The 12,460-nt window shown below is 60.8% G+C and overlaps 2 long non-coding RNA genes across 3 annotated transcripts; both read left to right on the forward strand.

Moving 5' to 3' along the window:
* The first annotated feature begins 2,526 nt into the window (after window positions 1-2,526).
* Window positions 2,527-6,483, forward strand: LOC112424726 (uncharacterized). Of its 2 annotated transcripts, none has more exons than XR_011614286.1 (3): window positions 2,527-5,256; window positions 5,579-5,810; window positions 6,078-6,483. It is a non-coding gene; the product is annotated as an uncharacterized lncRNA (long non-coding RNA). The 2 variants fall into 2 exon arrangements; XR_011614285.1 differs by having other exon boundaries at window positions 5,717-5,810.
* A 1,090-nt stretch (window positions 6,484-7,573) lies between these two features.
* On the forward strand, window positions 7,574-10,860 carry LOC105470509 (uncharacterized). The gene is made up of 3 exons (XR_980551.3): window positions 7,574-7,744; window positions 8,168-8,245; window positions 8,970-10,860. It is a non-coding gene; the product is annotated as an uncharacterized lncRNA (long non-coding RNA).
* The last annotated feature ends 1,600 nt before the right edge of the window (window positions 10,861-12,460 follow it).

Raw genomic sequence — 12,460 nt, forward strand, 5'->3', positions numbered from 1 at the left:
CAAAGTGCTGGGATTACAGGCGTGAGCCACGGCGCCTGGCCTGGCACATTCTTTACAAAGATAATCACAAAGAAGAGATGGCGCTGGTGTCGATGGTCTCGGCCTTAACCCTGTCAACACTGACTGATGGTCACAGGCCTCTGCGTGCCCGCTGAGGACATGACAATGGACAAGAACGGCCTGGCCTCACCTCAGTAGAATCCCCAGTCAAGAGCAGGCACAGCAGTAACTAGCCCACTCAGCCTGAGAAGAAGGAAGACTTCCTGGAGGAGGTGACCCTTGGGGTGGGCATCCAGGCAGGGGAACAGCACATGCAGGGCCCTGAGGCAGCAATGAGGGTGCTCAGGGAAGGGGAAAGGGTGTGTGGGTGGGGGAGGGGGACTAAGACTGGGGAGGGCGGTGCCAGGTGCCTGGTTGGAATGGAGGTCAGGGCCTGGTGCCCTGGTTGGAATGGAGGTCGGGGCCTGGTGCCCTGGTTGGAATGGAGGTCGGGGCCTGGTGCCCTGGTTGGAATGGAGGTCGGGGCCTGGTGCCCTGGTTGGAATGGAGGTCGGGGCCTGGTGCCCTGGTTGGAATGGAGGTCGGGGCCTGGTGCCCTGGTTGGAATGGAGGTCGGGGCTTGGTGCCCTGGTTGGAATGGAGGTCGGGGCCTGTACTGGGGACAGGGAGGGGTCTGCTCTTTGCCCTGAGCGCAGGGGTTGCCACTGTAGGAAGGGGGTGGGGATGATGAGGGTAGTTCAAATATCTGTGATGGAAACCCCCATTCTGTGTGCCCGCCGGGGAGGCCACGGGCCTGCAGTTTTGGGGCAGGGCCCTCAGTCCTCTGTGAGGGCAGGTAAGGAGGCACCACCATCCCCCACCCTCTTCTCAGCCACCTTTAAGGACACCCATGGGTTCCACAGCTTCCCTATTCCCCATTCCAGGAACTACCCGGGTTCCCGCCCATGTGAGCCATCGAGGTGCAGCCGGCTCCTCCGCCATCCACTTGGAGAGGGCTCAGCCACCAGCACCGCCCCGGCCGGGTCTCAGTCCCGCCTGCAGAGCCTCTGGAAGCCCCAGAATGCACAGGCCATGAAATGGATTTGTCTTTGCCTATTAATTAACAATGCATTAGCCCAATCACAAAGCATTAGTTGGAAAGCCAGGAAGGACAAGAGTTACAGCCGTGAAATGGTCCCAGGGGCAGTGGCCGTGGGCCAGGCAGGGTGAGGTGGGAGGGCATCATTTGTTTTCAGACTTAAACCTGTGACCTCCTCCATGTTCCCTCCCCACTGCCCACAGGATTGGGACAGGGGAGATGGTGCTCAGCCCCAGGACTTGCCCCCAGGCCTGAGAACCTGAAGTCTTCTCATGCCAGATCCTGAGGGCAGGCTGCACTCCTGGCCCCTTGGGCTCACAGCTCTGGTGTCCAGCAGAGAAGGACACCCAGCTCTAGGGCTGTCAGGGACCCCCAGAGCCTCTGAGCACAGGGAAGACACAGGGCAGGGCACCCTCAGTGTGGAGAACTGGGTGGGGTCTGGAGAGATGAGGGTCCTCCCCAAGCTTATGGCCTGGCAGCTGTGGTCACTGGAAGGAAACCTCTGGGAGGAAGTGGAGAGAGGTGGGGAGGGGTTGGGGCATCTCTGCTGTTGGGGCCCTTCTGGAGGAGGCCAGAGCTGGGCACTGCTGGTTGCCTTCCAGGGTCCCTGCACTCAAGGCCTCACCAGCCTCAGACAGGCCCGGCCTGCTCCTGCTGCCTCCTGCTGCCCCTCTCTCAGCTTGTCCCCTTCTCCTGATGCCCAGGGCCCTCTGCTGTCCCCAGCCCAAGTGGAGTCCTGGTCCCCCAGTCTCTGTCCCACCAAGGGCCTGCTTACTGCTCCCCAGCAGGTCTTGGTGTGGCCGCTCCCTGGCCCACTGGACCCTGAGGCCTCACACCTGCACCCACGGTCCACAGGCTTCACGCTGGCGAGGAGACAGACAGCCCCGAGGCCTCAGGGTGGGTCACCCTCAGCATCGGAAGGAGCACACTGAGGGTCAGAAGATTCCAGAGGGTTCGGTGCAGCCAACTCACCCTTGGAGCCCTCGCCTGTCCTGGATTCTCACAAAGAGACGTTAAACCGCCGCCCCCAAACCCACCCAGCCTTTGCCCATACTGGTCCCGAAGCCCCGCCTGCCCTCCCCAGCTCTTCATGGCCTCTCTGCCCTGAGGACACCGCGCCTGGCTTCCCCTAGCCCAGAGTCCCACTTTCCCACTGCATGAGCGGATTCATGCAGTTTTCCGAACCTGGGAAGATGGCGGGACTTCCCAGCACCATGGACAGAGCCTGGGGCCGAGGGGAGCCCCGTAGGAACCCCAGAAGGGTGCACACGGCCCCATCCTGATGCACAGAAGGGACAACAGCACGAAGGGACTTTGAGGACGGGGGTGGCAGCGGCGCCCGCCCAGCTGAGCCTGCCCCAGAGGAGAGACCCACGGAGGTTGCTGGGGGGAGGGGGAAAGGGCGGAAAGGGGGGAGGGGGACGGGGGAGGGGCAGGGCCAGCCACCCGCCGCCACCCGCCGCCACCGCCCGCCACTCCAGAAGCCGTCTCCTCTGACACCGGCCCCGCTCATCGCAAACTTCTTCAAAGGCAACATTTGTTCTCCTCTCAAGGAGACAGGCACGTCCCCTCCCCTGCTTTCAAGTCCCGGCAAAGGCGCCAGTCAGCATGAGCGCTCTTGCCTGGAGCCTGCCAATTACGCCGGTCCCGGAACGCAGCCGAGCTCTCGTGTGACCCGCGTTTCAGCGACAGGAGGCTGCTGAGCCCCTCCCGCCGAGCGGCTCCGCGCCGGTCACCCCCGCCCCTGCCTCTCTGTGCGCCCCGTGCCGCGCTGTGCGGTGCCGTCTGCACCCCGTCCCCGGGGGCCCCGGGGGGTCTGGGCGCGCGGCCCCTCCACCAGCGACGCCGGACCCAGGCCGCAGGTTTGGACTGTGTTGTCTCCTTTACCTTTAGATGTTCAGCAGCATGAATATTCTTATTTTTTATTTAAAACTAATTTGGAGTTCTCGCTCTCCAAGGGGCTTCTAATCACCAAAAAGTGCCTCCGGCGAGAGCTGATTGACAGGCAGCCTGGCCACTTCTGAAGAGCAAATTGGCCACTGGCAGCACGACGCACAAAGGGAACGCGCAGTGCTTATTATTTATGAGCTATTAGGGAGAATGCGATTAGCATCTGCTTCCCACATGGGCAAAAACACCTGTCAGACATCAGGAAACCGTAAAACATTGCACGTTTAACAGCTACTTTGTTTAAAAAGTCATTAAAATTGAATGTCAGCTAAAACTTAGGAAAACATTTATACTTCAACCCCCTTTGAATGGTGCTGGTGAGCAAAGGAAGATGGGACTGATTTTGTCCGGGACAGACACCCATGGTTTGAGTGCAGAGAGGGCCTCCCCCTGAGCAGGCACCGCTGCCGGGCTGGGCAGCGATGGGGGGTGCACTTGAGCCTGAGTTGCAGGGTTAGGACTGCAGGACCCTCGCCCGTGGGGCTCAGACCAGAACTGGCAGGGAAGCCCCTGTCCCTGCCTGGGGCCGCTGGAATGAAAGGACCCAGTCAGATCTGGCAACTGTGGGCTGCATTCGTTCAGAGGCTATTCTCCTCTCTTCGTTTTTCTGCAAACAAACCAAGTTTCCTTGCCAGCTCTAGACAGCGTCCAGCCAGCGGGGTTGGGCAGGGCTGGCAGGCAGTCCTGTCTCCTCGCCTCCCCTGCAGGGTCCCCTGCACACTGGCTGAGACGGCAGCTCTCCGCCCACGGGGGGATGGCCGCTGCCCCTCACTCTTCTCTCTGAGAGCTGCCGAGAAGCCGCCAATTAGGGCAATCCTGGAGATGACTGGGGACAGGAGCCTGTGGCCCAGAGTGGGTCTGCACCGCAGGCAGGGACGCTAATGAAGGAGCTGGAGCAGCCTGAGCCACGCTGAGGGGCTCTCCATGCTGCAGTGTTGAGCATCTGTCTGTCCTCTCCCAGGCCCCAACTTGCCCAGGGACAGGGCGGGCCTGAGCTGCTTGCTGTCCATGGTCACTACTCCGTATGGACTGATCTATATGGAAAATCCAAGACCATCACGAGCTTTGTATTGCAGTGGGAGGCACAGAAAGCTCCATTATGGGCAGAACTGCTGTCACCTCAGCCTTCCTGGCAGAGGGGGCAGAGAGGGCCCAGCCAGACAGAGTCGCGTCCTTGGCCCTCGCTCGATGAGGGGAGGACCAGCCAGGGCACCGAGCTCTGGTCAGGCACAGGAGCCAGTATGTGTTCTCAGCTCTTATTGGGAGGCCCTGGCTCAGCTGTTTGGGCCCCAAACACTTGTGATCCAGGTTTTCGACTGCTTTTGCCTGGGGCCTGTGCAGTGCTGTTGAGCTCAGGGTCATGTTTGTTACCCACTAAAGGCCGATGGGAGAACAACCTCCACTTGACGTCAGCTAGAGCTTCAAACCTGGCCAGGAAAATGCAGGTGCCCAAGAGAGATGGGACATGATGATTGGCAAATTTTGACAGTGGCCAAGCCTTATTCTAAGTTTTCCACATAAAAAAATTAATGTTGGTAAAATCATTTCCTCCAATTAAACATGGAAATGGAAAATGTTTGAAAACTGGGTACGTGACTGGGGATCCTTGAGTTCCCTTGGCTTAGCAAGGGAATGTCCTGGAAAGTCCCTCCTAAAACCATCTTCTCCATGGGATGCTGGCAGAAACACAGAGACAGGTTGTCCTGGGGGCAGCGTGGGGGCAGCGGTCGGTCACGTGGTGCCTTCCCTAGCCTGCGTCCAGGTTGTCTATTTGGGGGAAAAAATGGGGGCGCAGGGAGCACATAAACAGCCTAAAGGGCGGAGGCAGCTCCTTCCCTGAAAACCCCTCGGGCCCTGTGAGAAATCCCAAAGGTGACTGAGTGTCCACAGGAAACACCCCGGCCTCCGAGGGTCCCCCCGTCCCTGGGTGGCACCGTCATCCACCAAGCTCCGCCCCCCAGGACAATGGGGTGAGGAAGTGCTGCCCGTGCCCAGCTCGTGCCCTGAAGAGGAGGGGCCTGGCTGCTCAGGGCTTGTCTCCAGCTTCCCCACGCTGGCTCAGGCCGAGGGAACAGAGGACGCTTGGGGACAGGAGGAGCTGCAGAAGCAGAACCGAGACTCAGAGACCATGGAGGGGGTGGAGGCTGAGTCTTCCTGGGCTGAGCAGGGGGAACTCCAGCCCCCAGTTGCCCAAATGAGCTTCAGGAAAGGCTCTGGGCCTTACTCAGGTGAGCAATCCTCTCATCCTTGCCTGGGCACTATCCTGGCTCTAGGGGAGGAAGGAAGGAGGACGGCCTGGGTATAAATGGCAGGGAGATGCCCAAAGGAAGTAGCCAATCCCAGATCCCACTCTCAGCCACCTGGGACAGTTGAGGTGGTGTCCGGGGTTGGAAGCAGGGAGCAGTTTTCTTGGCCTCTGGGGCTCACAGCCCCCTGGTGTGTGTCCCTGGTGAGGCCCAGGGAGGGGGTTGCTGAGCAGGGGTGTCTCAGCAGAGGGAGAGGGGGGTGGGACAGCCGCTGCCCTGGACAAGAGACCCTACGACCCGGCAGGAGAACGCTTCCCAGCAGGGGGCACAGGGGGACCACGGTGCACAGACATCCAGCATCTCGAAGGATACTGACCAAACCCCAGAGGATGACCGGGCAGCATTTCTTCCCTCCGTTCACTTGTGTGTTTCACCTTCTCAGACAACGGTATGCGGTTTCTGTGACGTCCATCAAGGTGACATCCTGAAACCAGAAAAAGGAAGTGCACCAGGAGGGGAGACAGCCCACGGGAGCTGTGAGACCCCACCCTGGCCTCGTACCCTCTCAGGGACTGGCCGCCCCAGCAGGGTGGTGGGGACGGTTCGGGGCCACGTCCACGTGCTCCGCCTTCACAGGGGTATCAGCAGCTCCCCGACACCAGGCGGGCTCTCGGGACCCTCTACGGCCTCAGCCCCTCCTGATCCTCCCGTGGATCACAGTTCCAGCCATTCTAGTGCGCGCGGCATCTGGTGGGGGTTTCTATTTTGTTTACGATGACACGTAATAACAGTGCATGTTGCAGGCACAGCGTCCCGTTGCACACAGGGCACAGCCATTGGAACAGCGCAGCTGGCATCTCCACGCCTCGGGCGGGTTCTGTGGGGCTGACAGACACTCCAAGCCCAGCTTTCCCGGCTCTGGAGCTTGTGTCACCCCGCTCACCACAGAGCCGCGTCCCCTGTGGCAGCACCGCCTGCCTGGACCCATCCCCAGGGCTCCATCTGTCCCCAGCTTCCTCCTGGCTGGACTGAGTCCTGTGGGATTGTGGCTGAACATGTCATCTGCTGTGGTCCTCTCAACCTGGTTTAGTGTTTCTTTCCTTATTAATATGGAGGGTCTGCTGGGAGCCCTCCCAGCAAGGGGCTTGGGGTCTTGCCTTAGGCCGGGCCCCCACAAACTTGATGGAGATGGAGATTTGCCAAGGGAGAGTTCTGGGGCGGGGGGGCAAGGCGGGGCGGGGGGGCAAGGCAGGGCGGGGGAGAAGTTAGGGTGCGATGCGGCCCTGACAGAAGCTTCTGCGGCCCACAGGTGCTCTGGAGCCTCCGCGGCTTCGGGGTTGATCCCCCGTGCTGATCAGTGTCAACTTGCCAGCGTGAGACCCAGGAGAGGGGCTCAGCTGTGAGCCGTCTGTTGCCACAACCCCTCAGTCCCCAAGGAGGTCGGGGCAACGCCAGGGCAACGCCAGGCTGTTGTACGCTCTCGGGCAGCCTCACTGCTTGGCAGGCCCTGGGTCCAGGACAGGCAGGAATGAAGCCTTGCTGTGCTGGGCCGAACCGTGTCCCTCCCGTTCCTGTGCAGAAGCCCTAACTCCCACCTCAGGTGCAGCCTCATTCGGAGTTAGGGTCTTTAAAGAGGTAAGGCGGGCACACTGGGAGAGAGCTCATTTCTTTTGTTTGTTTTTGCTTTTTGAGACAGGGTCTTGCTGTGTCGCCCAGGCTGGAGTGCAGTGAAACAACCATAGCTCATGGCAGCCTTGACCTCCTGGGTTTAAGCCATCCTTCCACCTCGGCCTCTGGAGTAGCTGGGACTACAGGCTCGCACACCCACACCTGCCTAATATTTCTTCTTCTTTTTTGTAGAGACGGGGTCTTGCCATGTTGCCCAGGCTAGTCTCAAACTCCTGGGTTCAAGCAATGCTCCTGCCTTGGCCTCCCAAAGTGCTGGGATTCTAGCCACTGTGCCCTGCTGAGAAAACTCATTCTTATTGTTTAGGCTGCCCTGTCACAGGGCCCTGCTAGGGCAGCGGAGGTTAACTCACACCACACCGTCAGATCCACCCCAGCACCAGCCTGTCTGTGTGAGAGTTCCGGATTCTGTTCACAGAAAACGTTCCTATAGGCAGCTCTAAAAATAGATGGCAAGGAGTGAAGGGGGCAGAAAGACCCAGAGCCTCCCTGCTGGGGGAAGGTTGGGGGGAGGTATGGGTGTGGGGCTGGTGTAGGTGGGTCTGGGGCACCAGAGGCAGTCCTGTGCCTGCTGGGGGAAGGCTGGGGGCAGATGTGGGTGGGTCTGGGGCACCAGAGGCAGTCCTGCGGCTCCTGTGCTGGGGTGGGAGCGTGCCCCCAAGACCCCCGCATCACAGGGGCACAGGGAAAACAGTAAAATACATTTCCAGCCTGAGTTCTAGCTGAAGGTTCTCCAAGCCAGAGGAAAGAGGGAAGATGTGAGCTACTGCAGGTTTGGAGGATGGTAATTAATGTTAAAGGCATTCAATAATTTAATGGGACAGGCTGTATTTTATCCCGCATGTCTCTGGCATTTTTAGTGGCCTCTCAGGTTTGTCCTTGGCACAGACACCATTGGCTGAGGACTTTTTCCTGAAGCAACTCTGAGGTCCAGCTGCCCACCTCAGGGGTGGGGTGGAGGTGAAGTCAGTGCTGGTCAGATTCTCTCTGAGCAACAAACAGCCATGAGCAGAGGCCAGATAGCCACAGAGGGCTAGGGCTCTCCGGGCAGCAGCTGGCTGGCACTGGCACTCGGGCCAGCACGCAGGCATTCCCTGCCCAGCACTCCCTGCCAGCCCCCTTCTGCCACCAGGGATCCTGGGACTGTTCTCTTAGTCAACAGCCTTCCCTCCTCCAACCAGCTCAGACACCCCCACCCCCACCCTAGGTGCATGTCCGGCCTCTCCCGGTGGCTCCTGTGTGGCGTGATTCAGCTTCCTCACAACATGGTGGCCAGGTCCTGAGAGTGAGTGCCCAGGAGATATAGGCAGAAGCTGCAGAAGTCACATTTAACTTCAGAAGCAGTCACAAGCCCCCACCCCCAGATTCAAGGGGAGGGGACACAGGCTCCATCTCTTGAGGGAAAGAATGTGGGCGCCAGTTTTAAAACAGCCTTAGCAGGGCACCCTCCCATGATGGGCACAAAGGTGCCCAGGCAGTGCTGAGATGGGAAGACCCTAGAATTTCTGCAAACCAATGTAGGAGACAAGTGTCCCTGGGTGCCCCTCAGACATTATACTTCCAACCAGCAGATAGATAAGTTGGCGGGGGAGCGGGGGCAGAGAAGAGTGTTTGGACCCCAAGGGGGGGTCACAGGGGCCTTGGCCTCCCCATCCATGGCTCTCTGGCCCAGGGCCCCTCCTGTACCCCACACGGCCACCAGGTTGTCCAATGGACTCCAAGGAGGACCAGCCAGAGCTGGTCTGGAAGGCGAGGGGTGCCCTGAGGGTGGACGGCCCCGGCAGCCCCCACTCCTTTGCATGAGCACAGCCTCCCTGTCAGCTTCTTTGAAAGTTGGGAGCGTCTTTTGTATTGCAAAGGCCAAAGGGCCAAGCACGCCTTTAATTAAAATGCACGTCCTTTAATTAAAGGCCTCATAACACATGAAGGGCATCCACTGAAATACGATGCGTGACATAGTCATTACCCTGCTGTTAATTACTAATTAATGAAGCTATTTCAATTAATAGCTTCCCCACCGCCGCTCCCCCTCGGACAGGCCCCGTGCTGGATGCGTTAGAATCCAGCTGGATGCGTCAGCTCCAAGCCAGCAGCCGGCAACACTGAATATTCATGCCTCGACTTCCACGCTTTTCAATTAAACACAATAAAGTAAATTCCCGTCAAAAGTGTATTTCCAACCGCTGCCCATCTTTCCTTCTGACCGACTTGGCAGGACCCGGTGGAGGGGAGGGGCCGGGCAGCCCGGCGGTACCCACTGCCGACAGGCAGACCGCGGCTGGAGGGCTCCTGAGAGGTCTTCCCAAGAGGGCATCCCCAGGCATCGTCCCAGCTCGGTGTCCCCATCCAGGGGGATGAATGTCCAGGGTCCCCAAGGGGGCAAGCGGAGACCTCCAGGTATTGCTGTCCCACAAATGAAGGACAATGGCCCAGAAATGGGAGGACAGACAGCCCAGAGCGGAGGAGGGGTTATTAACATACTAATGATGGCTATTAAGCTGCCATTAAAGATCCTGATTTAAAGAAAAGACGGAAAGGCCGGGTGCAGTGGCCCACGCCTGTAATCCCAGCACTTTGGGAGGCTGAGGTGGGCGGATCATGAGGTCAGGAGATTGTGACCATCCTGGCTAACGCGGTGAAACCCCGTCTCTACTAAAAATAAAAAAAATTAGCCATGCTTGGTGGTGGGCACCTGTAGTCCCAGCTACTCGGGAGGCTGAGGCAGGAGAAAGGTGTGAACCCGGGAGGTGGAGCTGGCAGTGAGCCGAGATCGAGATCGCGCCACTGCACTCTGCCTGGGAGACAGAGGGAGACCCCATCAGGGAAGGGAAGAGAAGGGGAGGGGAGGGGAGGGGAGTGGGGAGGGGGAGGGGAGGGGAGGGGAAGGGAAGGGCAGGGCAAGGCGGCTTACAGTGACCAGGAGGGGATGTGAGTAGGAGAGCCCTGGGGAGGCCGGCGTGGGGCTGTAGGAGCCTGGGGACAGGACCTGGGGGTCAGGGAGCTAGGGCAGGAGGGCAGGAGGGCAGGCACAGCCCCAGCCCTGGAGGGACGTGCAGGGGGTGGGGTGGGAGGACTCAGGGCAGTGGGCTTGGGGAGAACCGGGGAAGTGACCAGGGTGAGGCCTCTGGGGCTTGTGGGCTGCGAGGCCGGCAGGGGCAGTCGCGGCTCCACTGCAGCCCGCCGGGAAACTCGTTCTCCCCTCGACAGGCCTCTGTGTTTCCCAGTTCTCCAGACCGGTCATCACAATAGTCAACATTTCCAACAGGACTTCCCGTCACAGGGACTCGAAATCTTCGTGCAAAGTCCGGTGGGAAAGAGCAAGCGCAGAGCTGGGGGTGGCACTGCGGCTCCGGGACCACCAGAGCCGGCCCCGCCCGCGCGTGACCCCGCCCCAGCCCGTGGTCCGGAGCCGGTGCTGCACCCACAGCCCTGTGCCTCGCCAGCCTCCCCAGCGCCGCGGACCCGGAGCCGCTCCTTAGACGCTGATCGTCCTGGATGGGGCCGGGACTGCAGCCCCCGCCACGGAACTCCCACCCGAGCCGTCTGTCCACACTGCAGCCCTGCCCGGCCCTGCTGAGCCTGTGCTCTGTGAGGGGAAGGGCACGCGGGCGAGCTGGGCATGGGGAGGGCGGCGAGGACGGCCTGTAGCTCTGCCCTGGGCCAGGATTCTGCCCCTTGTCCTTTAAGGGGGAGGCAGGACACGCCGGGCACCCAGGGGAAGGACACGCCGGGCACCCAGGCTGGGGACGGAGGCGACGGTGAAATTCTCGCCCTCGGTGCATCCGGCCCCTGCGGCACCCCCAGCAGTCCTGCGAGGATCCAGTGCCCACGCCTGTCCCCCGCCACGTCCCGCTCGTGGGCCTCACCCTCTCCCTCCTCCCATCCCAAACTGGACGTCACTTTGCCCCCTGCCGTCCCCCAGGCTGTTCCTCCACCTCCTAGGTCTCCCTTCCAAGCCGTCCCTCCTCTGCCAGCAGAGCGGCCGGCGCCTCCCCACGCGGGCGCCTCCCCACGCGGGGTCCCGGGCAGGAGACGGCTGTGCTGGGAGCGCGGAGAGCGGGCACAGGCCTGTCCGACGGCGCCCTCTGTCGGCCCGACCGGGAATGACCACCGCGGCCGGGTCCTGAGGTTGTGGCGCACGGGCAGGTGCACACTCAGACATGAACACACAGACGCGCATGTTCACGTGCACACGCACATGCGGCAACTCGCACACTCAGGCACATGCACACTCGGATGCGTGCACACACGTGCGTGCTCACCCACACTCAAAACACAGGGCTACACACTCATAAATACACAGACACTATACACTCCCACACACACTCAGACACAGGGCTACACACTCATAAATACACAGACACTATACACTCCCACACACACTCAGACACAGGGCCACACACTCATACACCGACACGCACGCTCCCACACACACACTCAGACACAGGGCCACACACACACAGACACAAGCTCCCACACTCAAACACAGGGCTACACACTCATACACAGACACGCTCCCACACACACTCAGACACAGGGTCACACACTCATAAATGCACACACGGACACATACAGGCTCCCACACGCAGCCCCAGCCGGCCAGAGCCCCTGCTTCCAGGGCACGAGGGCGCCGAGGAGAGGTGCTGTGGGCCTGCTGCGTCCTCTTGGCTTTCAGCTGCCCGCAGGGCTCCAACCTAGCAGCAGAGTGGTTTGTCGGGCCCCAGAACAGTAGTGAGGGCCTGGGTCACCCTGGGGGTGGCACAAGAACTGCCTGGGGCTTCAGAAAATCCAGACTCAGAAATGGGAGCTCCTCGTGGGCCAGCATCAGGATCTAAGGTGGGTGGGCTTTGGGAGCCGGGTCTGATGCGGCACTGACAGCACGTCCTGCCTTCTAGCAAGGTCCCAGGCGGCAGGCACCAAGCACCAGGACCAGGAGCCTGTGTGCGCCTGGGGGTCTCCTGCCCCAGGCTGTCCTGTGCTGACCTGCACAGAGGCCTCCAGGCTCAGAATCCACCCAAGCAGGCCCTGACGCTCCCTCCGCAAATGACCGCAGGGCCTGGACGCTCCTCCCCAGCCTTCCCAGGCAGGTTCCCTCTCATTCCCGCCCACGTCCCAGCCCCTCTGCCCCAGCCCGTGGCAGGACTGCCACCCAAGCCTGGAGCTGACCTGGCCGAAGCAGAGTCAGCAGCTGTGGCCGCACAGCTCATGGAAGAAGGAGCCAGCACATGGGTGAATGGATGAGCAGGCTCTGCCACCAGCACTCACTCTGCGGCCGAGGAGCCTCCATCCCATGGTGCATCTTACTCCAGACCACGGGGCTCCCACAGCTCCTGCACCAAGATGCCGCAGAGCTGCCCCACAGGGTGCGGAGGGCATCCGGGCCTGTCTGCAACGACAGCAACGTGCAGACCCCACCATCCCCTCTGCTGGAGCTGGAGAACAGGCCAACCACCCACAAACTCCCGGACTCCCGACCGTCTCGGGTCCCAACATCCGCCTG

The sequence above is a fragment of the Macaca nemestrina genome, chromosome 15 (genome assembly GCF_043159975.1).
Source record: "Macaca nemestrina isolate mMacNem1 chromosome 15, mMacNem.hap1, whole genome shotgun sequence".
Classification (NCBI taxonomy): Eukaryota; Metazoa; Chordata; class Mammalia; order Primates; family Cercopithecidae; genus Macaca; species Macaca nemestrina.